This window comes from Bos indicus, chromosome 6 (assembly GCF_029378745.1).
Source record: "Bos indicus isolate NIAB-ARS_2022 breed Sahiwal x Tharparkar chromosome 6, NIAB-ARS_B.indTharparkar_mat_pri_1.0, whole genome shotgun sequence".
Taxonomy (NCBI): Eukaryota; Metazoa; Chordata; class Mammalia; order Artiodactyla; family Bovidae; genus Bos; species Bos indicus.
Window position 1 is genome coordinate 89,221,437 of NC_091765.1, and position 25,561 is coordinate 89,246,997.

The 25,561-nt window shown below is 38.6% G+C and overlaps 1 pseudogene; it reads left to right on the top strand.

Annotated features, from left to right (window-relative positions):
• Positions 1-1,048: 1,048 nt before the first annotated feature.
• LOC109560569 (alpha-fetoprotein-like) overlaps positions 1,049-25,561 on the top strand; it is a 52,364-nt pseudogene continuing 27,851 nt past the window's right edge.

Sequence of the window (25,561 nt, forward strand, 5' to 3'; positions counted from 1 at the left end):
TTTCTCAAAGACTAATGTCATGTGTCAACTTGTTAACAAAATGAAACAACCGAGTCATTCATTCCATCAGCATCATTGGTTCACTGGCTAAATGTACTTCTTTTTTTATAAAAATATTTTTAAAATTTTTTCTTTTTAAATTAATTTTTATTGGAGTATAGTTGCTTTACAATGTTGTGTTAATTTGTACTGTACAGCAAAATGAATAAATCTATGACTTTATGGGAGACAGGACTCTGAAATAGCAATTCTGTGGGCAGAATACTCACAGATTCTGTTCTTGCTGCTACTGGGAAGAAAATGGGGTGTTGTGGGCTTGTAGCATGCCTCCACCTCCTCCTCCTCCTACTATTACTAGCTGGGATTGAATGTTTTCAATGTAAAAACATTGTGTGGGTACTTCTAATGTATTATCTCATTTAATCCTAACAACTCTATGAAGTAAATGTTTTTTTATTCCTGTTTTACAGACAGGGAAATTGAGGCTTGGAGAAAAAAATGAATTTGTTCAAATGTCACATAATTAGTCATTGGCAGAACCAAAAGCTTAAATTTGAACCCTCTAATTCCAGAACAATATTCTTAGTCAATGTGTACATTACCTCCTAGGGAAGGCTGTGTCGTGGGTGCCCTATAAACTCTGTTCTTCAGAGAGAGGGGGAATGGGCCAAGGCATCAGCAACAGTGGCTCTTTTCTCCCTCCATTCCACATCAAAATTGCTGTTATTTTGAAACTGTAAGTGATTGACAGTGACAGCTAAAGAGAGAGAATGGTAGGAACTGGGAAGCCAGGAAGTGAAGGTTGGTTGTGGGCCCGTGGCTTGATGATCCTGGCTGATCTCTAAACTTTTAAGGCTCTTTAGTGTTTCAGTGTCTGAAATAAAGGATGATGACCGTCTAAGATATAATACATGAAAATATTGAGTTCTTTTGTTTTAACACAGAGCACAGTATTTGGGATTCTTACTCATTTGTTCAACAAATATTTATTATTAGATCCTACTGTGTGTTAGACATTGTACAACATAATCCAATATAATGCAAATATAACCAAATATAATAAGACAATTAAGCATCATTCTTATGTCTACTGGGCAGGGGAGAAGACAGTAAGCAATCGCATATGATGTCATAGGTGCAGGATGGAAAAAGGGCCTTGCTGTGGGAGCATGTGGCAACGGCATTCCATCCAAGCTGAAATTGCAGGTGGGAGCGGAGTAGAAGGGAGTTATATTCCTACTACTATTACCTTGCTGTATGGCCTCAGACACAGGTTGCCTACAATCTAAGACCTCTGTTTCTTGGTGTAGGGTGGAAGAATAATCACTCTATCACAAAGGCTTTAGAAAGATGTAATAAATTACTATATAAAGTATCCAAATACAATGGCCAGCAGAAAGTAGGTGTTTAATTCATGAAGCTGATTTTTCTTTCTACCATTTTCCCAAACACTCTTGTTTATTGTCAGGGATGACAAGGAAGACAATTTTATTGAAATAATGAATAATAAGTTTAGCAAACAGAAGTGAAACAGAGTGCAGTTTCCTAATTCAATTTTGCATCTGATAGTGGATTCTCCTATGTGTCCAGTGCTGTGCTAAGAGCCACAGACATGAAAGCAAAGACCCAGGGACCTCTGCCGTTACAAGACTCCATAATCATAGAGGAAACTGCCATACAACTCCCTATACTGATGTGCCAAAGAACACAGTGATAAAAGATAGGTAATCAGTGTGATGGAAATAAAAGAGGGAGAGAACTGGGTTTTTCAAAAGTCTTGTTTTGCCTGGAAGGAGAGGATTTGGAACAAAAGCAAGTCATACTGACTCTGTATGGCTCAGACAGAGCTCATACCAATGACTGGAACATAACTGGACTCAGTTGATGCAGGAAAACTTCTAGTACTAGAGATGTTTGTAAATGTCATCAGCCTCATGGTGCTATAATGAGGGCCAGGACTGCACATGCATGAGCAGTCACTTCCCAGGCTTTCGGTAGGATCTAGGGATCCAGCCTTGGTTTTTCTAAGGTTCCTTCAAACTCTATTTCTAGGACTTGGACAAGAATTAGGTTTGTGGTGGTAAAACTGTTTATTAAAAATCATCATTGTGTCTTACACTTGCACACCTTCTATTTTTTTTTTTATCTTAAAAGTCAGGGTGGAGATCTTCCTCTCTTAGAGAACAAATTCTGTGCCATCTTTTGAATTCTATCACAAAACCCATTCCTTAGCCTTTGCTTAAATAATCCCCACAACCTGTCTTTCCTCTGATCTAAAATTCCACTATCAGTCACTAATAAAGAATTTAACTCCTTCTATGTTTTAAAGAATCTCTTACTGTGAGAGAAGGATGCTCATGAGAAGCTAATTTTGTCCAAAAATAATTTTTTTTTTAAAAGAGAAACTAGTTTAGCATACACAGAACAGTTTTTTTTAAGTGCCAGCTCCAATCAGTTAATGGTGGCTGTCCTGTGGTGTGGTGCTGTGAATGATTCTAAGGCTTAGTCATAGAGAAAGAGTAATATCTACAACGGGTGACAGTCTGAAAGCAGTCATCCAAGCATTTGTCATCGCTAGAGTAATAGGTCCATTTCTGGTAGCCCCAGGAAGCTTAGAGTATGGTCTCAAGGGAGCCACTCTAAGGGTGCAAGACAGAAAGAGATGCTGAGCATCAGGACTGTTTAGAGAACCCTGGAAAGCCTATGGAAACCTGGCAAGACAGTCTTCCCTTGTGTGGTTTTCTACCACACAGGTCATCTATATTCTTTACCATAAGCCAACATGTCCCAAATCTAAATAATGACAAATCTAAATAATAATGTTTTTCAGGCAAATGTATCTCTCTCACTTATATATATATATTTTTTTTGCCTAGGAAACCAGAAATGAGATTATGTGGGTAGCAAAATCAAGCAATGGACTTCCAGCCTTGAAGATTATCTGATCCAAACCCTCCATTTATAAATGAGGAAACTGAAGACAGGAATGGTTAAAGTAGTAACCAGTGGTCTCCCATTTCCACAACATTGGGGCTTTAAGTTTAGCTTGAACTTTTAAGTTAATCCATAGTCACTAGTGTCCTACCCTAAAGAACTGGATTATAGGCAAAGCAGAAAACAGCCAAGAGATGCTGGTATCTCAACTTTTACTACTGGCTCTTGGATGGTGTGAGCTCTGACATCAGAAAGACCTGAATTTCTACCTGTGAGTCCATGAGCAAATTATACGACCCTGAGTCTTCACTTATTATTCAAGAAATAAGAATACTGCTACCTAAATACAGTCATATAAAGTGCTAGACTTGCAGCGAACACTCAGTACATTAGGTTGCATTCCCATGGGTTTGTTTCCCAAATCTGTGCTCCCCACTCTCACTAGGGACCTAAAAATGTGTCCAGCACTGGAATTAGGATAGTCATAATTTATTTGAATCTGGCATTGTATGTGTTTACCTGATCTCCTGCCATTTTAGACCTTTGTACATGTCAACAGGCATTTCTAGGAAATGAAGTATTTACCAAAAACGTCTATTGATTACTTTATTTCAAGTCCTATGTGATGTAATCTTGAAAAAACAACTAGATTGACATGACTCATTTTAAAATCCAGTATTCATTAATGAATGCTATCTATCAGAAATATTTCTTCATTATCATGAATTTCTATAATTTTTTTCAGGGTTATAGTGGCCTGGGGAAAATATTCACCAGAAGAAGTTTAATTATTAATAGTAATTACTTGGAAAGAATATAAAAGGATTATTCAATTCTCTCAAATGATAGAACACCTTCTATTAAGTTTATCTGAAATAATGAAGACTGTTAGATCCATATCTCTTCTTATTTTCTTCAGCTACATTAAATGTCAGACTCTTCAGAGAAGTTTACTAGATGCAGGTAGGGAATTCTGTTAATAACCTACAGATCCTTGTGCCAGGAGGTGAAACGTCACGACAAAACTTCATAGATAGAAAAAGAGAATTAATATATTGGGGAAACACAAGCAGGAAACACACATGGGGAAACACACACATCTTACTTCCAGTCTAGAGGAGAGAATGATGTATTTTTAACTTGCATTTAAAATTGGATAAATTATTTTAGATTGAGCAATAGTGTTTATAGACTAATATCATGAGCTACATTATTCAGTACCTACTATGTCGCAGGCACTGTGCTCATTGCTTCACACATAGGCTTTCATTTAATCCTAACCATTATCTAGTGTAGTAAAGGTGATTAACACTTGATTGATAAAGATACAAAAACTCTGAGTGCTTAAGTTAGTTTCTTAAGGCCATATTCAGTATCAGAGCTAGAGGCTGAACTCAGAATAACTGTCTCCAAAGCCTTTCCTTGTTAATATTGCTAATGATATGGTTTCTTTATTACATAGATAGTGGCTAAACTCTTTAGAGTTAGTGACTGAACAATAGCAAACTCTTTAGAAGCTATTGGTATAAGAAGGAAGACATGTTTTCAATAGAGAGCATGTGTATATGTACATGGTGAGTGAGAATGATGAAGATGTTGAATGAATCCTAGATGTATGAGATATTGTCTTTGCCACATTAAGACTAGCAAAGTACTAATGTTTATATTGTTGTTCCTACTGCCAGCATTTGATTTTCTTAGTGTTATGTGAGTGTGCTAGTAACTTCTAGTAAGCGTTATTTAATTAAAAAGTCAAGTTTAGTTAACTCAGAAGTGTCAATACAGATATGTGTAACATTTGTTGGCCAATGACAGATGAGAATATATATTTGACAGATTTCAACTACATGATGTTTTGGACTAGAAGTAAATCATTCACAGAATACAGCTTAAATACAAGAAATGTTCTCAGTTGCTCAGTCATGTCCAACTCTTCGTGGCCCCATGAACTGAAGCCCACCAGAATCCTTTGCTCATGGGATTCTCCAGGCAAGAATACCAGAGTGGGTTGCCATGCCCTCCTCCAGGGGATCTTCCTGACTCAGGGATTGAACTATGTCTCTTACATCTCCTGAATTGCAGGCAGATTCTTCACCGCCAGAGACACCTGGGAAGCCCAAATATAAGCAAATATATATTTTTATAAAATTTATCCTGATTTATGATGTAAACAAAAACAGATCTGGAAATTTATGAGTGAATAAATGTAGATTTGAATTGTAAAAAGGGGATTTCAACTTGGAAAATTTCCTCTTTTGCAAATAAAAATCTCATTTTTTTCCCCCAGCCATGCACCAAACAAATAGCCAGAATTATCTAGAGAAGAACTTAAGAGCTGTGTAAGTTTTATTATCAAAAATTTTAATTGAAATTTACACTCATGTTATTTTGTAGGGGTGTAGGGCAGTGATATTACAAGACTGATGGAGGAAAGGGGTTTGATTGGCTTCAACATTCACACAAGTGTTCTGTTTCAGTACTAACATTATGGTTGCACAGTTTCTTCAGAAACTGACTTATGAAGAAGTACAAATAACAGTTCAAGAGTTGCTGGATCTTGCAGAAAAGTGCAAGAACCTCAAGTCACATGAATTACCTTCAGAATCCTGTCACCAGTTGGTAGGTGAATCATGTTCTGCCTTTTTCTCTCTATTAAAAAAAGAAAAAATGAAACTAAATTGCAAACAAAAGATGTTGCTATGGGATGGGTTGATTGAATAATCAAGCAAGCGATTTTAAAGCAAAATATGTACGTGAGTCACACTCAAGATATAATCTTTGCAGGTTTATGAACCTACAGTTTATTAAGCTCATATCTAGGAGATCACATTCTGAGAACCAAAGGCTTGAGAGAATGAATTATACCCTAGAATGTCAGCTTATTCATCTAAGTTTATTGCTCTTTCTCTGTCACTAGAGTACTATTGTCTGACATCTCATATGAAGATTCCTGGGAAATTAAAATACTGATTTAGAAAAGTGTCTAAGAGAATATAAAAAAGAAGAAGAAAGTGAATATTATTATAGGTTTTTTTCCCACTTAATAGAAAATCTTGAAAATTACTATTGTCTTTTATAAAGTGTGTATTTTGTGATTATAAAAATTCTTTTTTGTTAAACTCTTTATTGAATTTGTTGCAATATTGCTTTTGTTGTTTATGTTCTGGTTTTTTGGCTGTGAGGCATATGGAATCTTAACTCCCTGGCCAGGAATTGAACCTGCACCCCATGCATTGGAAGGTGAAGTTTTAACCACCGGACTACCAGAGAAGTCCCAGAAAAATTGTTAATAAACATATCAAAAAAGTCTTATAATCTACATATTTTTGATCAATTATTCTCATATCAACAATTTAAATACAAATAGTTTTCTTCTTTATTTGTAGGTTTTTTCCCACTCTGTCTTCTTGGGCTAAAACCTGTCTATTTTTTATTAGAATCTAAGTAGTCATAGGAAAGGGCTTCTCAGGCAGTGCTAGTAGTGAAAGAGCCGCCTGCCAGTGCACCAGACATGAGTTCAATCCCTGGGTCGGGAAGATTCCTTGGAGGAGGGCATGGCAACCCACTCCAGTATTCTTGCTGGAGAAGCCCATGAACAGAGGAGCCTGGAGGGCTACAGTCCAAGGGTTTGCAGAGTCGGACACGACTGAAGTGACTTAGCAGGGCACGCACGCAGTCATAGAAAAATCATTAGCCTTATTAGAAACACACTTTACAAGAAATACTTCTGCACTTATTGTACAGTGATTTCTTCTTAGTTCTACTTCAAGAGATGACCTTTTTCTGACTTTATCCCCTAAATCTGGAATGCCATTTGAGGTTTATAGCATCCCACACATTTACTGCCATCCAAAGGCATTTGAAAACTGAATCATTACATTTCTGTTAGAATATTTGACACTGAATACACATTGCCTTAGAGCTCAATTTTTAAAATAAGTCCCCATGGAAACCAACTAAAAGCCATCATGAAACAAGGAAAGCAAGCCATCACATATTTCTTGGTGGATAATTCTTATTAAAAATTCCTTGATTTCTTTAGGCCCTGGCCATTTTGGCTTATGCTTATTTTAATACCTCTCAGCTGTATGAAAATGAAACACTTATATAAGTAGGGAGAGAATGATAAATTCTATTTGGCCAATGTCTAGCACATGAGACTTAACAACCTTTTAAAAGACTTTTGCTCAAAAGAGCTATGTCCAAGGACTACTGGATATGGAGTATAAGATTATACATTCAGTTGCCTTTCTTTATAATTCCTGAACTTTTCTATGGTTAGGAATGTGAACCATACGTGCCTACCCTCATGTTATTATTTCCTTCTACAGATGGCTACCTTCCTACAGCATATTTGCAATAACGAAAGAATGGCTGACAAGCGTGTTTTCTGACTGTTGCAATATAAATAAGACAGCAAGACATAAGTGTTTCCTATTACACAAAAAGGATGATGCAGGTTACAGTGAAATATTCCAGATTTCAAATCCTGAGCAGATCTGTGAGATGGGCAAAGAGAGTCAAGTGCTAGTGAAAAGACAGGTAAGTCACCTTTCCTTGCCACGTCTTTGAAAAAGAGTATTTTCTAATTTTGAAGAGAGATTTTTAGATAAAGCCTCTGAGTACACAATGCTTTATTATATAAAAATAAAGTAAAAATTTGAGCTACAATTTATTTTTTTCCTTCAGAATGACAATGGCCTTAGCGAACCCTGGAGGGCATGAAAATGTCTGTCATGAAACACTAAAAATGACTAGGATCTGAAAAGGACCCACCTCCTTAAGGGTTAGATTGCTCAGACCAGTAGCAAATGATGTTGAAAACGACGATCTAGTAGGCAAAGCATAATAGGCAGAGTATTGGGAATAGAGCGCAGGTAACAGCTTAGGCAAGGGGCCAGTACCTGGGAGGTTCACCGAGGTATAACAGGAGGGATATCTGACAGGCATAGACTCTGTCATTGGGAACCTAGGAATAAACAATAAGGGTAGATTGGACAGAGATCAGTTTTCAAGAACTCTGATTCTATAATTCTTGCCTACAGTGGATAGCGTTATAGCCCATGGGTAGGTGTGCTCATATTTTGGTGTCTTAGTTAGCATAGATGTCTATCTTTAGAGACTTACAAGAAAGTATCTGGGGTTCAGAGGCAGGAAACCAATACCGAGAGAGACAAAAATGACAGGAGAAGTACAAAGCTTCCGTTCTCAAGGAATGCAGTTCTGGTCATTTGGTCAAGACAGACAGACACCAGGAATAAAGGAAGGATCTGAGTGCTGGATACAGTGCAGGAAGCATGGTGCTGATCCTATTATTCACAATTTCAGATTTTAGACATTAAACTCTACACCAGAAATGAATGAACGACTTGATGCTGAACAATGTAAACACCTTTAATTTCACCATCCAGAGGCAGAAATCCCCCAGGAGTTACTGAGCCTTCAAGAAGAACTTAAATGTCCCAGTAACTTAGGGTGAAAGGACTAAGGGACAGCGGGTTGGACAAGTTCTAACTTGCCTGACACGAGGGGCAACCAAATGAGAAACTAAATATGAGCTTGGCTACCTATTCACTAGCCATTCGAGGTGAGAGCTATAAAATCAGGTTTGGGTTGAACATTCAGAGATTATAAAACCTAACTAACACTCAGGCAGTGAATCTAATCTCTTCTTGAACATTTAGAATTAAATCAGTTACTGTTGTTGTTTAGCCAATAAGTCGTGTCTGACTCTTTGCAACACCATGGACTGTAGTCCTCTAGACTCCTCTATCCATGGGATTTTCCAGGCAAGAGTATTGGAGTGGGTTGCCATTTCCTTCTCCAAAGTCAGTATTGAGGAGTTATTTTATATGCTAATTTAACTTAAGTGCATACAGCTATACATATTCAGGGGAAAATAATTTTCTGATTACCTGGTTCATATTATAAGCCAACAATTTTGTTTAATTCTCAATCAAAGAAACAGTAACTTATATCAAAGCTGGAGGAAAAGTCAGCTATTTTGGCCTTATCAAAAGATAGTATATTATACATGTATACTTTCTTGTACATTTGGATTATCTAAGGAGTTTTCAAAAACAGTTTTGATCATGGTAAAATTTTATTATATATCTTACTTTAGTACCCAACTACCAATCAAGTGTAACTCTGTGTTACTTTACAATAGGACCTTATATTATATTTTTAAATGGCTCTGATTATTAGAAAATTTTTTCCTCATACAAAGTTCAACTTTGCCTTTGGAGATTTGAAATTAGATTGGTTGGTACTGAAAATTCTTGAAAGGAACTAAGTTCAGTTCAAATCAGTTGCTCAGTTGTGTCCGACTCTTTGCGACCCCATGAATCACAGCATGCCAGGCCTCCCTGTCCATCACCAACTCCCAGAGTTCACCCAAACCCATGTCCATTGAGTCTATGATGCCATCCAGTCATCTCATCTTCTGTCGTCCCCTTCTCCTCCTGCCCCCAATCCCTCCCAGCATCAGAGTCTTTACCAATGAGTCAACGCTTCGCATGAGGTGGCCAAAGTACTGGAGTTTCAGCTTTAGCATCACTCTACACCCAGGACGGATCTTTAGAATGGATTGGTTGGATCTCCTTGCAGTCCAAGGGACTCTCAAGAGTCTTCTCCAACACCACAGTTCAAAAGTATCAATTCTTTGGTGCTCAGCTTTCTTCACAGTCCAACTCTCACATCCCTATGACCACTGGAAAAACCATAGCCTTGACTAGACGGACCTTTGTTGGCAAAGTAATGTCTCTGCTTTTGAGTATGTTATCTAGGTTGGTCGTAACTTTCCTTCCAAGGAGTAAGCGTTTTTTTATTTCATGGCTGCAGTCACCATCTGCAGTGATTTTGGAGCCCCCCAAAATAAAGTCTGACATTGTTTCCACTGTTTCCCCATCTATTTCCCATGAAGTGATGGGACCATGTGCCATGATCTTAGTTTTCTGAATGTTGAGCTTTAAGCCAACTTTTTCACTCTCCTCTTTCACTTTCATCAAGAGGCTTTTTAGTTCCTCTTCACTTTCTGCCATAAGGGTGGTGTCATCTGCATGTCTGAGGTTATTGATGTTTTTCCCGGCAATCTTGATTCCAGCTTCTGCTTCTTCCAGCCCAGCGTTTCTCGTGATGTACTCTGCATATAAGTTAAATAAGCAGGGTGACAATATACAGCCTTGATGTACTCCTTTTCCTATTTGGAACCAGTCTGTTGTTCCACGTCCAGTTTTAACTGTTGCTTCCTGACCAGCATATAAGTTTCTCAAGAGTCAGGTCAGGTGGTCTGGTATTCCCATCTCTTGAAGAATTTTCCACTGTTTATTGTGATCCACACAGTCAAAGGCTTTGGCATAGTCAATACAGCAGAAGTATTCAATACAGCAAGAGAGTTTCTGGGACGCTTGCTTTTTCAATGATCCAGCGGATGTTGGCAGTTTGATCTCTGGTTCCTCTGCCTTTTCTAAAACCAGCTTGAACATCTGGAAGTTCACAGTTCACGTATTGCTGAAGCCTGGCTTGGAGAATTTTGAGCATTAGTTTAACAAGAGTGTGAAATGAGTGTAATTGTGCAGTAGTCTGAGCATTCTTTGGCATTGCCTTTCTTTGGGATTGGAATGAAAACTGACCTTTTCCAGTCCTGTGGCCACTGCTGAGTTTTCCAAATTTGCTGGCATATTGAGTGCAGCACTTTCACAGCATCATCTTTCAGGATTTGAAAGAGCTCCACTGGAATTCCATCACCTCCACTAGCTTTGTTCATTGTGATGCTTTCTAAGGCCCACTTGACTTCTCATTCCAGGATATCCGGCTCTAGGTCAGTGATCACACCTTTGTGATTATCTGGGTTGTGAAGATCTTTCTTAGTTTAGCTTAGTACCCAATAGAAAGCAAAGATACCGAATGACTTTATTGAGATTTCCTATTGGCCAAGAATTTTGCCTTTTCTTGAGTGGCAATTATATCTTAATAATATAAATTCTGCTTTTTTTTCCCCCTACAAGTTAGGCTTAAGAAACCTTGCTGAAATGAAACAAATCTGTTGATTAAACTTTCAAGAGTAAGCAGGTTGAGTCTGGGGTGAAGGTTGTGGGGAGAATACCATTTTCTCTCCTTTCGCTTAAGTTGTTGTTTAGTCGCTAAGCTGTGAATGACTCTTTTGTGACTCCATGGGCTGAACCTCACCAGGCTCCTCTGTCCATGGGATTTCTCAGACAAGAATACTGGAGTGGGTAGCCATTCCCCTCTCTAGGGGATCTTCCTGACCCAGCGATCAAACCCACATCCCCTACATTGTAGGCAGATTCTTTCTCACTGAGCCACCTGGGAAGCCCCCTTTGAATATACTATCCCTGAAAATAAATAAAGTCTGACTTTACTTTCATTTTGGCTTTTGTCTTAATTGGCTGCTCTGGCACTTGGCCTCTCAGCCTTCTCCAGCTCAACTCAGCTCAGCTCCTGACAACTTTCCTCTATGAAGTAACTCAGAAATGAAAGTTGCTTCTATTTTGGAACTATACCACCTGGAGCATGTGTTCCAAAGTTTACTTCGAAAAAGAAAGAGAACAAAGAACTGTGCAAAGTAATTAACAGCCAAGCCTAGAAGTGGTATATGGCATGTTTATTCATATTTCATTGATTAGAACTCAGTTACATGTTCCCACTTAACTGCAAGGGAGGCTTGAAAAGAAACTTTCCTGTGATTATAAGAGAAAATGGATTTGTTTGAGCCTTAAGCCAGTTTTTGTCTGCAATGTCAACCTTCATTGGGTATTTGTGTGTGAGAGGAGGGGTGGGGAGTAAGTAATTTGAGCAAGCTTTGTGGAATAGTGTGAGGAGATATGATGATAAGTGAAAGGCAGGCCTGGTGCCCAGGCTCCATAGTGAGTGTAAAGAATGAATTTGAGAGGGACTTCCCTGGTGGTCTGGGGTTTCCAGGTTGTGGTAGAGGTAAAGAACCCACCCTCCAATGCAGGAGAAATAAGAGACATAGGTTCTGTCCCTGGGTCAAGAAGATTCCCTGGAGAAGGGCATGGCAACCCACTCCAGTGTTCTTGCCTGCAGAATCCCATGGACAGAGGAGCCTGGAGGGCTACAGTCCATAGGGATGCAGAGTCGGACATGACTGAAGTGGCTTAGCAAGCACGCAAGCTCTATGTGGTGATTGAGACTCTGAACTCCCAATGCAGTGGGCGTTGGTTCGATTCCTGTTGGGGAACTACGATCCTACATTTTACAAAATGGGACCTAAAAAATATAAAAAAAGAGAAAAGAATGAATTTGAGAAGCAAATTAATACTCAGATTTAGTCATAAACCCAAATATTGAGTGAGACATCTTGGAGGACAATGGCATAAACTTTTGTAGTCTAGAAAGAACTTACAGATGATCTTGAAAGATTCCTCTTCACCCACAAATAATTTCTAAATTTAGTTCCCCTTTACCAGCTGTACTATCCTCCATTTACAATCAGTTTAGACTATTGAACTTTCTACTTTTACTACTTATATAAAAATGAACACTTTTAATTGGTGATTTCCTTTTCTCACTGGCCCAAAAAATACAGTGGATTACTTCTTGGGCGCTATCTAACCTCACAATGACCTGTCTGTTGTGAACCTTTGATACATTTAAGTGTAGTGGTATCCCATTTCTGTTACCATGAAATTCTAGAAGTTTCAGGTCAACAAAACTAAATGAATCATAAGTTCTTAAGAAACAGTGTCAGAACATGTTCTTGAATTCCAAATTATATTATTCCATAATAATTCCATTATTATGACTTTGCATTTGTCAAATTATAGATACATTTATGAAACTTCTAGGAAGCACCCATTCTTGTATGGACCCACTATTTTAACCATGTCTGTTTGCTATGAAACAGCTGTTCAGTCATGTTGCCATGAAGAAAATAAGACAATGCTTCCAGACAAAGGTAAACTATTTATATGTCAACTGTTATTTAGGAACTTGTTATGCTAAGTGAGGACTGTGGACTGGCAGCATGTGAATCACCTTGCAGCTTGTAAAGATTCAGAATGAAGCTCTTCTCCAGACCTGCTGAATAAGACATCATTTTAACAAGATACTCAGGCCATTCATATAGTCCTCAAAATTTGAGAAGCATGATCCAGCACAAATATCACTTCATAATACATATTTAATACTTCAATTATTATTTCTGCATAGCAAAACACCCCAACATCTCCTTCTTCTCATATTACCTTATTTAATAATAAATTAAATGGTGTCACTGATTTGTCTGGCTTGGGCTTCCTCACAGCGTGGCAGCCCGAGGGCAGCTGGACTGCTAACATATGGCCAGAGTCTCAAGAATGCGTATTCTTATGGATAAAGCAGAAGTTGTATGGCCTTTAATGACCAAGTCTCAAAATTTACCCTTATTATACTCTATTGGCTGAAATGCCACAAAACTTTGAAGGAGAAAGTAAATACACTGTAACAAAAGCTCATTGTAAGAAAAACATGAGATAGAAGACTATTTTAGCTAACCCTGGAAAATACTGTTAGCCACACATTTAATTTTAACCAGATAGCCTTTTCTCCTTCGTTGAATAGACGTAAATCAGTGATTAGTTCCATGATAAAAGTACTTTTTAATGTATGCTCATTAAAGGTTCTGGATCAGATCAGATCAGATCAGATCAGTCGCTCAGTCGTGTCCGACTCTTTGCGACCCCATGAATCGCAGCACGCCAGGCCTCCCTGTCCATCACCAACTCCCGGAGTTCACTGAGACTCACATCCATCGAGTCAGTGATGGCCATCCAACCATCTCATCCTCTGTCGTCCCCTTCAACTGTCTTTTTTTTTTTTTTTTCCCTTCAACTGTCTTAAGAAGGTACACCAGATGGATTTTTTGAAGGTCACGCTGAAATAAATAGTAGTTTGATAATCAGTGTAGTACCACCGTTTTCTTGCTGTTTTCTTTGATCTCTTCAGTGAGAATTTCTCTCATAATCCTCTCAACCCTTATTTCTCTATTCCTTTAACTATGTTTCTCCTATTGAGCTCCTTATTTTCTACCTTGTGTTAGAAACTAAATAATGTATCTAAAGAGTCTCTAGCATATACTAAGTATGCAATAATCATAGTTTTCTTTAAAGCTACACATACACACACACACACACACACACACGTATATTTCTTACCTCTCTTCCATTCTTCCCCTGGAACTGGAGTTAACTCCAGTTCCTTCAGAAGCAAATTCTGAATTCCTAAGCAGGACAGTTTTTTTTTTTTTCCTCCTTTTGGTTTCATATTATTAAAAACAACAAAAACAAGTGATTGTGTAGACTTATGTTTTATTACCAGGCATTTTGGAAGAATGAACTTTTTCATGACTTTAGTTTTTTCAGCTAATTTGTTACAAAGTTTTCTTAATTTTAACGCTTTTCAGAGGAAATTTTTCCTTAATGTATAATATGCCCTTATAATTTTAAAAAAATTTTATTGGCGTATAGTTGATTTATAATGTTATGTTACTTTCTGCTGTATCAGTTCAGTTCAATTCAATTGCTCAGTCATGTCCGACTCTTTGCGACCCCATGAATCACAGCATACGAGGCCTCCCTGTCCATCACCAGCTCCTGCAGTTCACTCAGACTCACGTCCATCAAGTCAGTAATGCCATCCAGCCATCTCATCCTCTGTCGTCCCCTTCTCCTCCTACCCCCAATCCCTCCCAGCATCAGAGTCTTTTCCAATGAGTCAACTCCTTGCATGAGGTGGCCAAAGTACTGGAGTTTCAGCTTTAGCATCATTCCTTCCAAAGAAATCCCAGGGCTGATCTCCTTCAGAATGGACTGGTTGGATCTCCTTGCAGTCCAAGGGACTCTCAAGAGTCTTCTCCAACACCACAGTTCAAAAGAATCAATTCTTTGGCACTCAGCCATCTTCACAGTCCAACTCTCACATCCATACCTGACCACAGGAAAAACCATATCCTTGACTAGATGGACCTTTGTTGGCAAAGTAATGTCTCTGCTTTTGAATATGCTATCTAGGTTGGTCATAACTTTCCTTCCAAGGAGTAAGTGTCTTTTAATTTCTTGGCTGCAGTCACCATCTGCAGTGATTTTGGAGCCCCCAAAAATAAAGTCTGACATTGTTTCCACTGTTTCCCCATCTATTTCCCATGAAGTGATGGGACCGGATGCCATGAGCTTCGTTTTCTGAATGTTGAGCTTTAAGCCAACTTTTTTACTCTCTACTTTCACTTTCATCAAGAGGCTTTTTAGTTCCTCTTTTTAGTTCTGCTGTATAGCAAAGTTAATTAGTTATACATATACATAGACCGACTCTTTTAGATTCTACCCCCATAAAAGTCTTTACACAGTATTGAGTAGAGTTCCCTGTGCTATACACTAGGGCCTTATTAGTTATCTAGTTTATATATAGTTAAGTTGCTCGCTCAGTCGTGCCTGATTCTTTGCGACCCCGTGGACTGTAGCCCACCAGGCTCCTCTGTCCACGGGATTCTCCAGGCAAGAATACTGGAGTGGGTTGCCATTTCCTTCTCCAGGGGATCTTCCTGACTCAGGGATCAAACCCAGGACCCTGCACTGCAGGCAGACGCTTTAACCTCTGAGCCACCAAGGAAGCCCAGTTTATATATAGTAGTGTGTATATGTCAGTCTCAATCTCCCAATAAATGTATCCCTCCCTTCTACTTTCCCTGTTCGTAGCCATAAGTTTGTTTTCTATATCTGTGACTCTATTTCTGTTTTATAAATAAATTCATTTGTACCACTAATTCGGATTACACATATAAGCAATGTCATATATTCGTCTTTCTCTGTCTGACTTGACTTCACTTTGTACAATAATCTCTAGGTCCAGCTATGTGACCCTATAATGTTAAGCATAAGCAGGTGCTTTTGAATTAGTTAAGTTTTTTTCTCCTCTCCCTTGCTCTATGATGGTTACAGTCCTGTTTGCCTCCAGAATGTCTGTTCCCAGGAGTTCTTAGTCCTTACCCAGAGAAGACTGCATAGTCAATCATGTTAAAGTGATGTCTGTGATCACAGAATGTGCTTTATGAGTTAAACCTTCACAGACTCTCTTGTGAAGAAGAGAATAACCTTATTTGTATTTGATTTCAAATAAGTGCAACACAACAAATAAAAATAAAATAATAATTATACTTATAATTAATTATAAAGTATAAATATTATCATAGTGCCAGATTTGTGATTTGAATATTGCCTCTGTATCCATTTTTTAATTTGTTCTTTATTTTTTTTTAATTTTTATTTTATTTTTAAAGTTTACAATATTGTATTAGTTTTGCCCAACATCGAAATGAATATGCCACAGGTATACCCATGCTCCCCATCCTGAACCCTCCTCCCTCCTCCCTCCCCATACCCTCCCTCTGGGCCATCCCAGTGCACCAGCCCCAAGCATCCAGCATCGTGCATCGAACCTGGATTTGTTCTTTAAAAAAGCATTGTAAGATATTGTTAACGGAGAAGGTGATGGCACCCCAGTCCAGTACTCTTGCCTGGAAAATCCCATGGACGGTGGAACCTGGTAGGCTGCAGTCCATGGAGTCGCTAAGAGTCGGACACGACCGAGCGACTTCACTTTCACTTTTCACTTTCATGCATTGGAGAAGGAAATGGCAACCCACTCCAGTGTTCTTGCCTGGAGAATCCCTGGGACAGGGGAGCCTGGTGGGCTGCCGTCTATGGGGTCACACAGAGTTGGACACGACTGAAGTGACTTAGCATAGCATAGCAAGATATTGTTACCCAAAGTAAAATTAATATATGGTCAATATAATGTTTTAAGTCAATATATAGAGCTATCTGAAATGTTTAAATGTTACTTATATTCTCACCACACAGAGATACTAATTTCAGTATATTTATTTTCATTTTTTTTTCATTCACAGGTTTTATTTTGTACATTCTTGTGACCAAATTGAATATACAGTTTTGAATAGAAACTTAAACATATGTACTTTACATTAAAAGTGTACATCTTTTCAAGAATAATGTGCCATTATTCACTTAGGCATCTCTATTCTTTTGAGACATTTTGTCTCCAAAATTTTGCTGCCATAGCAAGGCATACATGTTCTTCTTTTTGCATAATTATATTTTTGTTTATTCAGAAAGGAATAGAGTTTCAAAAGTCCAAATTCTGAGTTAAAGAATATGAAGATTTTGGGGGACTCTGTTAATTTATATTGCAAAACTGGAGCATATATTATAGTAAGCTGCCGGGAGCCGGTGAGGCATTCCACTCGTGACAAAGGTCATGAGGAAGGAGGCTCGGCATACGCAAAGGCGGGATCGAGCCTCAGGAGTCCGCCCGGATATTCTCGAGCATCTACCCCCCAAAAAACCAGAGTCTGCCTACTTTGTTGCTTTGTGCTCTCACCTCTGACTTTACTGGGGGCTGTCCCCTACCACCATCTCGCTCTCTCTGTCAAAGAGTTAACTTACAGCTCCAATTAATAAAGTTCCTGGGCAATTAGGAGTGTTTAAATCCAAACCCCTCAGATGGATCTCTAACTCGCCTGACAAGTTTACCTGGACTCCTACAGCTATGCATACGATTGTTTACAGTCTCCCAGCCTGGAGAGGCATGGGAAGCTTAAGATATTCAAATAGCTTAGAGCCTCTCAGAGAGTTACAAACTGTCAGAATAAGACTAGTAAAGGATTTCATTGATGAGTCAATGCTTGTTGCCAAGTTTTCACATCCCTTGAATTGTATCCTTGAATGTGTATTAATTAAAAATTTGGTATGTAGAAAAAATAAGTAGTGGCCTTGGTGTTAGTAACTTTAGACCCTTAAGGTAATAAATTCTTTCCTTTGTTGTAAACCCATTACACATCCGCCCTATAGGAATGCAATTTTATCTTCGGAAGATGGCGCCAAACCTTTAAATAATTACTCTTAGAGAAAATAAGTCTTTGTTGATAAGTTCTTGTCAAGAGTCATAAAATGTTAGTAGGCCTTCTGGCCAGAAGATGATGTAAATCACCTAAACCATTTGTATACGATAAATTTGCAGGAAAGAAACCCTGGTTTTTGATAAGAATCAAAGACTGCTGACTTTGCATCCCCTATTATCCTCTATGTGTAACTTAGGGTATAAAAACCCCTGTTGAAAATAAAGCTACGGGCCTTGCTCCAACGCTTGGTCTCCCCATGTCATTCTTCCCTTTAACTTCCAGCTGAGTCTCCATCTGGAGCGCGGAACCCACCACGCTTACTAATTATGCCTGGGCTTCTAAGACCCACTCGAGAAGGTGTCTAGGGTGGGGCACCTTCCGCTATTCGAGAGGGCGCCTGCGGCCTACGTAAGTGGTGCAAATTTCTTGTCTTGAAGTTTCATTGGTCTCCCGCGTAAACCAAGCTACTCAGCCTCTTTTCTCCACTGAATTTTCTTACTGAGCTATCCTCATTCTATTACTCTTATATCTCTAATTAGCATATAAATAGTCGCCTAGGCCGTCGAATACCCTGGATCAGCCGGGGCTGGACCTCGGCAGTAAGCATTTAAAGACATGCTCAAGATGACAGGGTTAGTAACTTGAATAAAACCTAAATACAACTGTAAGACATTATTGAAATTTATTCTATCGGCTCTCTGGATTCTTGTTTGTTCACTGTCTTGTTCTCATTTATACATCAAATGTCTAAAAGTTAAGGGACAAGCGATCTCTGGAGAAGTGAGTGCTATTTTGTAAAAAACAAACAAACCCAAAAAACAACAACAAGAAAACAAAACCTTCACTAAATTATGCTTTTACATTTGGTCTCATAGATAAGACAATTAAAACTTTCTAATTTTGAGAAGATACATGATTTTTTTTTTTTCTGTTCTTTACTAACCATGAGGTGAACTTTTTCAGTTATTACCATAGTTCTTTGATGAGTCATTTTTCTAATTACAGCTGGAACCCATCAGAAAGTATGTTAGAGAAATATCTTTGAGGCATCACCGTTTATATGAAATTGGGATTAGATTCAACCACAAGGTAGCAACAGCTGTGTAAGTTACTTACTTAGATTTGTGGACTTTGCTGCTTTGGATTAATTGAACTCATTGAAATATCATCTATCTTTTGTTCACTAATGTCTCTCAGCACAAACCTGGTTCCTTTCTCTACAGGTGGGCTACTTGGCTATTCAACAGGGCACCCTGGGCTATGCTGCACATTGCAGTCCTCGTCTCCACTCACTGTCTCCTGTCTAAATATCTTCCAGCAGCTCAAATTTTTAAGGCTCTTCTCCAGTGTACAAAAGATTCTTGTTATTCAGATTCATACCCTTTGTTGTTCTGTATGGTTAAGGCTGGAGGACAAAAGGTATTTTTCTCTTGGAAGATAAGAAAGATTTTGGCTCTAATGTCACAAAAAACAGAAAAATTGAGTGGTGTTTTTTGGGGTGGGGATAGAGGAGTGTGGAGTGGGAGGAGAATTTGATGTCACTCAACGTGTCTCTTTCTTGGCCCAGATTTGGTTTCTGTTTACCCCTGAATGCATGCGTCTTCCTTATATTACCTTCTTACCCATTTTAGGACAATATCGCATTGCCTGGAAGCTCAGTTCTTATAAGGCAAGCCTAATTTTCATGGTTCATTGGTAAAGAATCCTCCTGCCAAGTAGGAGACGAGGTTCGATCTCTGGGTCAGGAAGGAATGGCAACCCACTCCAGTATTCTTGCCTGGGAAATCCCATGGACAGAAGGACCTGGCAAGCTACAGTCCATGGGGTCACAAAAGAATTGGACATAGCTTAGTGACTAAAGGACAACAGAACAAAAAAACTCTCAGGGATGTTGTTCAGTTGTCAACAGAGAGGGGCAAGGGAGAACCAAACCTTTTATAATTAATGTCTTTATGGAAAAGAATTTTATTTGGAAATAGGTCAGATAAATTCCCAAAGTACTTGTCCAAGCAACTCAACTTCTTTAAGCAATAATCTGAGTAATGACAATGACCGTACTTACACGATTATGAACTGAATAATTTTCATTTTGTGACTTAGATTTTTGTATGGCTCTGGATTCTATCACTGAAGAAATAGAAAACATAATATGCAACTATCTTCATCCTACATTTGCAAATGTAGTTCTATTCTTTTGATTACTCATTGAACTAGAACTAATTTTAGAAAGAATTGAATCCAAAAAATAAAAAAATGCACTTTTCTCCCCCCAGGGAATTGGTTCTGTTGACTAAAAAGCTACCTAAAGCTAATTTTTTTCTGAAATTGCCAAGCCGTCCATGGATATTAAAAATTTGCTCAGATATGCTGTGAAGGAAATGCAGTAGTGTGTGTACTTGGCAGGGTAAGATTTTCTCTTTTCTTAAAACTCATCTCAACTTATTTCTTAAATAAATATTATAGATATTTATAAATATAATATAATATATACCATGTAAATATGGTATATAATAAATATTAAAGAGCAATTATTACTTCTTAGTATTACCAGTAGAATGATGTCTCCTCTCTTTTCTCTTCTCATGCAACATTTTTTTCTTTCTTTCTTTCCCTCCCTCCCTCACCCTTCTTCCCTCCCTTTCCCTCCTTCCTCAATCTGTCTTACTTTACTTTATTATTTTATTCTTAAATTTTTAGAATTGACTGTTAATTTCCTCCCAAATTGTGATTGTATTTCATTCATCTTTGAATCTCTAGCAAGTCCTATAATTGCAAACTATACCCTGAGGCCATATCAGCCTGGAGGGAAGAAGAAACCACCAAAACAAAGATATGGCAACAAGAGGCAAGGGCTGGGGCATGGGCAACATAGAATTATCTGCCCCAGGTTTGAATATAAAGTCTCGAAACCCCAGAGAAGGAAAATATTGTAGCTGTTAAAAACCCAATAAGGGTTTAGTAAATTACAATCATATACAAGTCATGTTCCTATCCATTCTACAAGTTTGAAAACTAATAGTTTTCATCACAATTAAAAAATAAAGCAGAAGCAAAGTAAGAATAACATGATTTCAGAGAGAAATCCTTTTCTCTTAAGAGCAGGAAGCCCCACCTCCAACCATTTTAGTCCCATTACACAACAGATTCCTGGGTTGTTCAGTGGGGAAAGAATCTGCCTGCAATGCAGGAGATGAAGATGTGGGTCCAATCCCTGGGGCAGGAAGATCCTCTGGAGGAGGGCATGGCGACCCACTCTAGTATTCTAGGCTGGATAATCCCACGGACAGAGGAGCCTGGCGGGCTATAGTCTATGGGGTCACAGAGAGTCTGACACAACTGAAGCACACAGGCACACAACAGATTAAGGGATGTGGGTAACAACTGTAGTTAAAATAGAAAAATCATTGACTAGAACACTCAATAGAATCCTAGAATTCTTAGTCCTCAAATATTTACTTTGCCAGAACAGAGAGTTGGGCTAAGGCCATAGCTTTTCCTTGGCAGCTGTTGCAGTTGGCCATTACTTGCTGAGGTCAGTGCCATGTTCATCTTGACCAGTTGTAAAGGCGGTGGCTGCCACTGTGAATTCCATCCTGGAGATAGGCAATGTGAAGTTGTTCCTTGGAGTAGTTTCTGAATGTCAAGAATCTCAACTGATACTGGAAGGAATACTGTCCTGTCCACTTAGAAGTCCTGCTGGCTCTTCAGGATAGGCTCTCAGACTTCTGTCTGCATGAAGATTATGTGAATTTGGGGGGAAATTACAGGGAACTTTGAGGCCTATCCACGGTTGTTAAAACAAGACAAAATTGCTTAAATCCTTTAACACATAAACAATACCTATTCCAAATTGGTAACTCTAGAACAGCTTCCATTATAGTCTATACTGTGACAGACATGGGATTCCCTCATAGCTCCATCAGTAAAGAATCTGCCTGCAATGCAGGAAACCTGGGTTCAATTCCTGGGTCAGAAAGACCCCCTGGAGAAGGAAATGGGTTCCTTCTCCCAGTCCAGTATTCTTGCCTGGGAAATCCCATGGACAGAGGAGCCTGGTGGGCTACAGTTAATGGGATCACAAGAGTCAGACATGACTTAGTGACTAAACTGCTGAAACCACGTGACAGATGTGCTAGAACGATCTCCAGTTATTTAATAGTATTGGCTAGTATTCTAACCAATATAAAATAACTATGGTTACTTCTGGCACCTGCCATATTCCAGACTATAAAGGTAATAGGTTTAGAGTTATTGGCCTCACAAAGAAATTGTTTACATGTAATTTTTCATCCTTTTTTAGAGGTCATTTTGCTTTGTTTTAATTAGGGTGGATTCTGAACATTAGTAAATATTCTTTTATCTCCTAAAGATGATCATTTGATTTATATTGTTTGACTTATCCATTGGTAAATTATCTTAAAAGATTTATTAATTTTTGCCCATCTTTACATTGCTCAAGTCAATCTTATTTTACTCCATCTCTAGCCTTTCTCTCTCTCTCTGCCTTTCTCTATGTATATTATACATATATAAGTCAAATTTTTGCATTTATGTTTAAATGTGAACTGGATCTGGAACTTTCTTTTTTGGCACATACTTGATCAGGTTTTGGTATCCAGTTATGCTCACTTCTAAGAAATGGATTAGAATTTTTTTCCTTTTGAATTCTCTGAAATAAATATTACTGTAACCTATCTATTTTGTGAGGGTTTGTCTGTGAAGCTGGAACAGGGATAGAGATATAACCTGGTGTGACAGCTTCTCCATTTCTTCTGTTATGGATTCATTTAAATGTTTTCTCAGCTAATCTTCATTATTCATGAATTCTGTCCTTGTGAATTCACCTACATGCCAAAATTTTTTTGTAACCCCGAAATCAATACTCACAGCACTCTGTGGTCATTCCCAGAAACTTATGCATGTTCAAAGCAGTGGAAATTTAAGTTGTCTGATGCACATGTTTCCAGCTGCAATAGAACAAGGCGATGCTCTCTGCCTTCCCATTGTAGCTCTTGTGCTGTAAAGAAATGTTCACTTAATGCCATGTTTTCTGCATTTTTGTTGATGATGTAGCTGTTTAAAATGGCCCTGCATATAATACTGAAGAATTGCCCAGTGTTCCTAAGCACAAGAAGCTGTGTTGTGCCTTGAAGAAAGACTATGTATTTTAGATAAGCTTTGTTCATGCATGAGTAACAGTGTTAGTGGCTGTGAGTTCAATGTGAATAAATTGCCAATACTCAGTAGTCCCCCTTACTTCTTGCTTTGCTTCCTAAGGTTTCAGTTAACCATAGTCAACTTCCATCTGAAAATAGTAAACAGAAAAATCCAAAAATAATTCCTAAGATTTAAATTATGCACCATTCTGATCAGCAAGATGAAATCTTGTGCCATCTTGTTCCATCTCATCTGGGATGTGAATCATCTCTTTGTCTAGTGTTTCCTGTGGATTAGTCATGATAGTTATATAGGTCACCAGATTGGCTGCCCTGGGATCATGGTGATTGGGTTCAAGTCACACACTGACCTTAGTGCATAAGCATAGTGATGCTGGCCAAAGAGAAGCTGTAAAGTGCATCCTTTAGGTGGAAAGGTGAAAGTTCTCCTTAATAGGGAAAGAAAAAAAATCACATGCTGAGGTCACCCAGATCTATGGTAAGAACAAATCTTTTATCTGTGAAATTGTGAAGAAGGAAAAATAAATTCGTGTTAGTTTTGTTGTCACAAATCAAACTGCCAAAGTTTTGGCTACAGTTCATGATAAGTGCTTAGTTAGTTAAGATAGAAAAGGCATTAAAATTGAACAATTAGGTATTTTGAGAGAGACCACATTCATATAACTTTTATTACATTATATTGCTATAATTTTATTATGTTACTTTTGTTAATCTTTCACTGTGCCTAATTTATAAATTAAACTTTATCATATGTATGCATGTACAGGAAAAAATATAGAAGGTTTGGTACTATCTGCAGCTTTAGGCATCTACTAGGGGATATTGGAGTGTCTCCCCTGCAGTAAACAGGGATAGGAGGACTGCTGTATATTAAATAAGGAGTTTTAAAACAGAAACATACACAAAACAAGGGTTATGTCTTGATTTGTTCATGAACATGTGGCCATGTAGAAACTTTATCCTCTATTTCCTCCAGGGCAGATGATTCAATATTCACGAATTCAGTGTTAATAACTACTGTGAATGATGAGACTCAATTGTCCTTATTTTTGTCAGGACTTGAAATATACACTTTCCTTTAAAACTTCTCCTGCACTAGTATTTTCTCATTTAGAAATAGAGTTCTGCCTGACAATATTATTATTGGATAACTAAAAACATCAATTATGTAACTCTGCCTCCTTATCCTTTTAATTAATCAGTTTTGCAAAAGGATTGTTTAATTTATTATTCTTTCCCAAGATAGCGTTCTTGGAAAATGGAGTAAGACTATTCCAGTCTTACAAATAGGTGGAGCATGCGAAGAGTTGACTCATTGGAAATGACTCTGATGCTGGGAAGGATTGGGGGCAGGAGGAAAAGGGGACGACAGAGGATGAGATGGCTGGATGGCATCACTGACTCGATGGACATGAGTCTGAGTGAACTCTGGGAGATGGTGATGGACAGGGAGGCCTGGCATGCTGTGATTCATGGGGTCGCAAAGAGTCGGACACAACTGAATGACTGAACTGAACTGAACTGAGTCAGAAGTGATTTATGTCATTTCTTTTGTCAGTTGCTAAGTCATGTCCAACTGTTTGCAACCCCATGGACTGCAGCATGGCAGGCTCCTCTGTTCTTCACCAGCTCCTGGAGTTTGCTCAAATTGATGTCCGTTGAGTCAGTGATGCCATCTAACTATCTCATCCTCTGCTGCCCCCTTCTCCTTTTGCCTTCAGTCTTTCACAGCATCAGGGGCTTTACCAGTGCATCTTTTCCAATGCCATTTGGCCTGGCCTATAAAATCTCCTGGCCAAAACACTCCCAATCTGAGGGCAATGTTAGAATCTATAGGTGTCCAAAAGACTGTTCTATACATCTGTGTCTCTTTTGCTGTCTCACATACAGGATTATCATTACCATCTTTCTAAATTCCATATATGTTGGGGGCCAGAGTGAGGTACTCCGCCCATGGCAAAGGTCATGAGGAAGGAGGCTCAACATACGCAAAGGCGGGATCGAGCCTCAGGAGTCCCCCTGGAAATCCTCGAGCGTCTACCCCCATAACCAGAGCCTGCCTACTTTACTACTTTGTGCTCTTACCTACACCTCTGACTTTACGGGGGGCTGTCCCCCACCACCTCTTTCGGAGAAGGAGTTAACCTAGAGCTCCAGTCAATAAAAACTCTTGGGTGTGACAAGAGTGTTTTAACCTACAAACTCCTCTGAAGGTTCTCTAGCCTGCCTGACAGGCTCGTCTGGCCACATGTGATTGCTCACAGCCTCCCAACCGTGAGAGGCACAAGATGCTTTAAACCCTCTAAAAACAGGTTCTTTAGAGAAGTTAGAAAACTATAAGTATAAGTATAGTGGGCTAATTAGAAATTGTGTTGGTGAAGGGTTTTTCATTTGTTGAGCCAACGTTTGTTGCTAAGTCTCCATATCCCCTGCCCTTACACACATTAATGAATATATAGAAGGAATAAGTATTAACCTTTGATATTAATCATGTTAGACCTTATGCTAAGTAAAT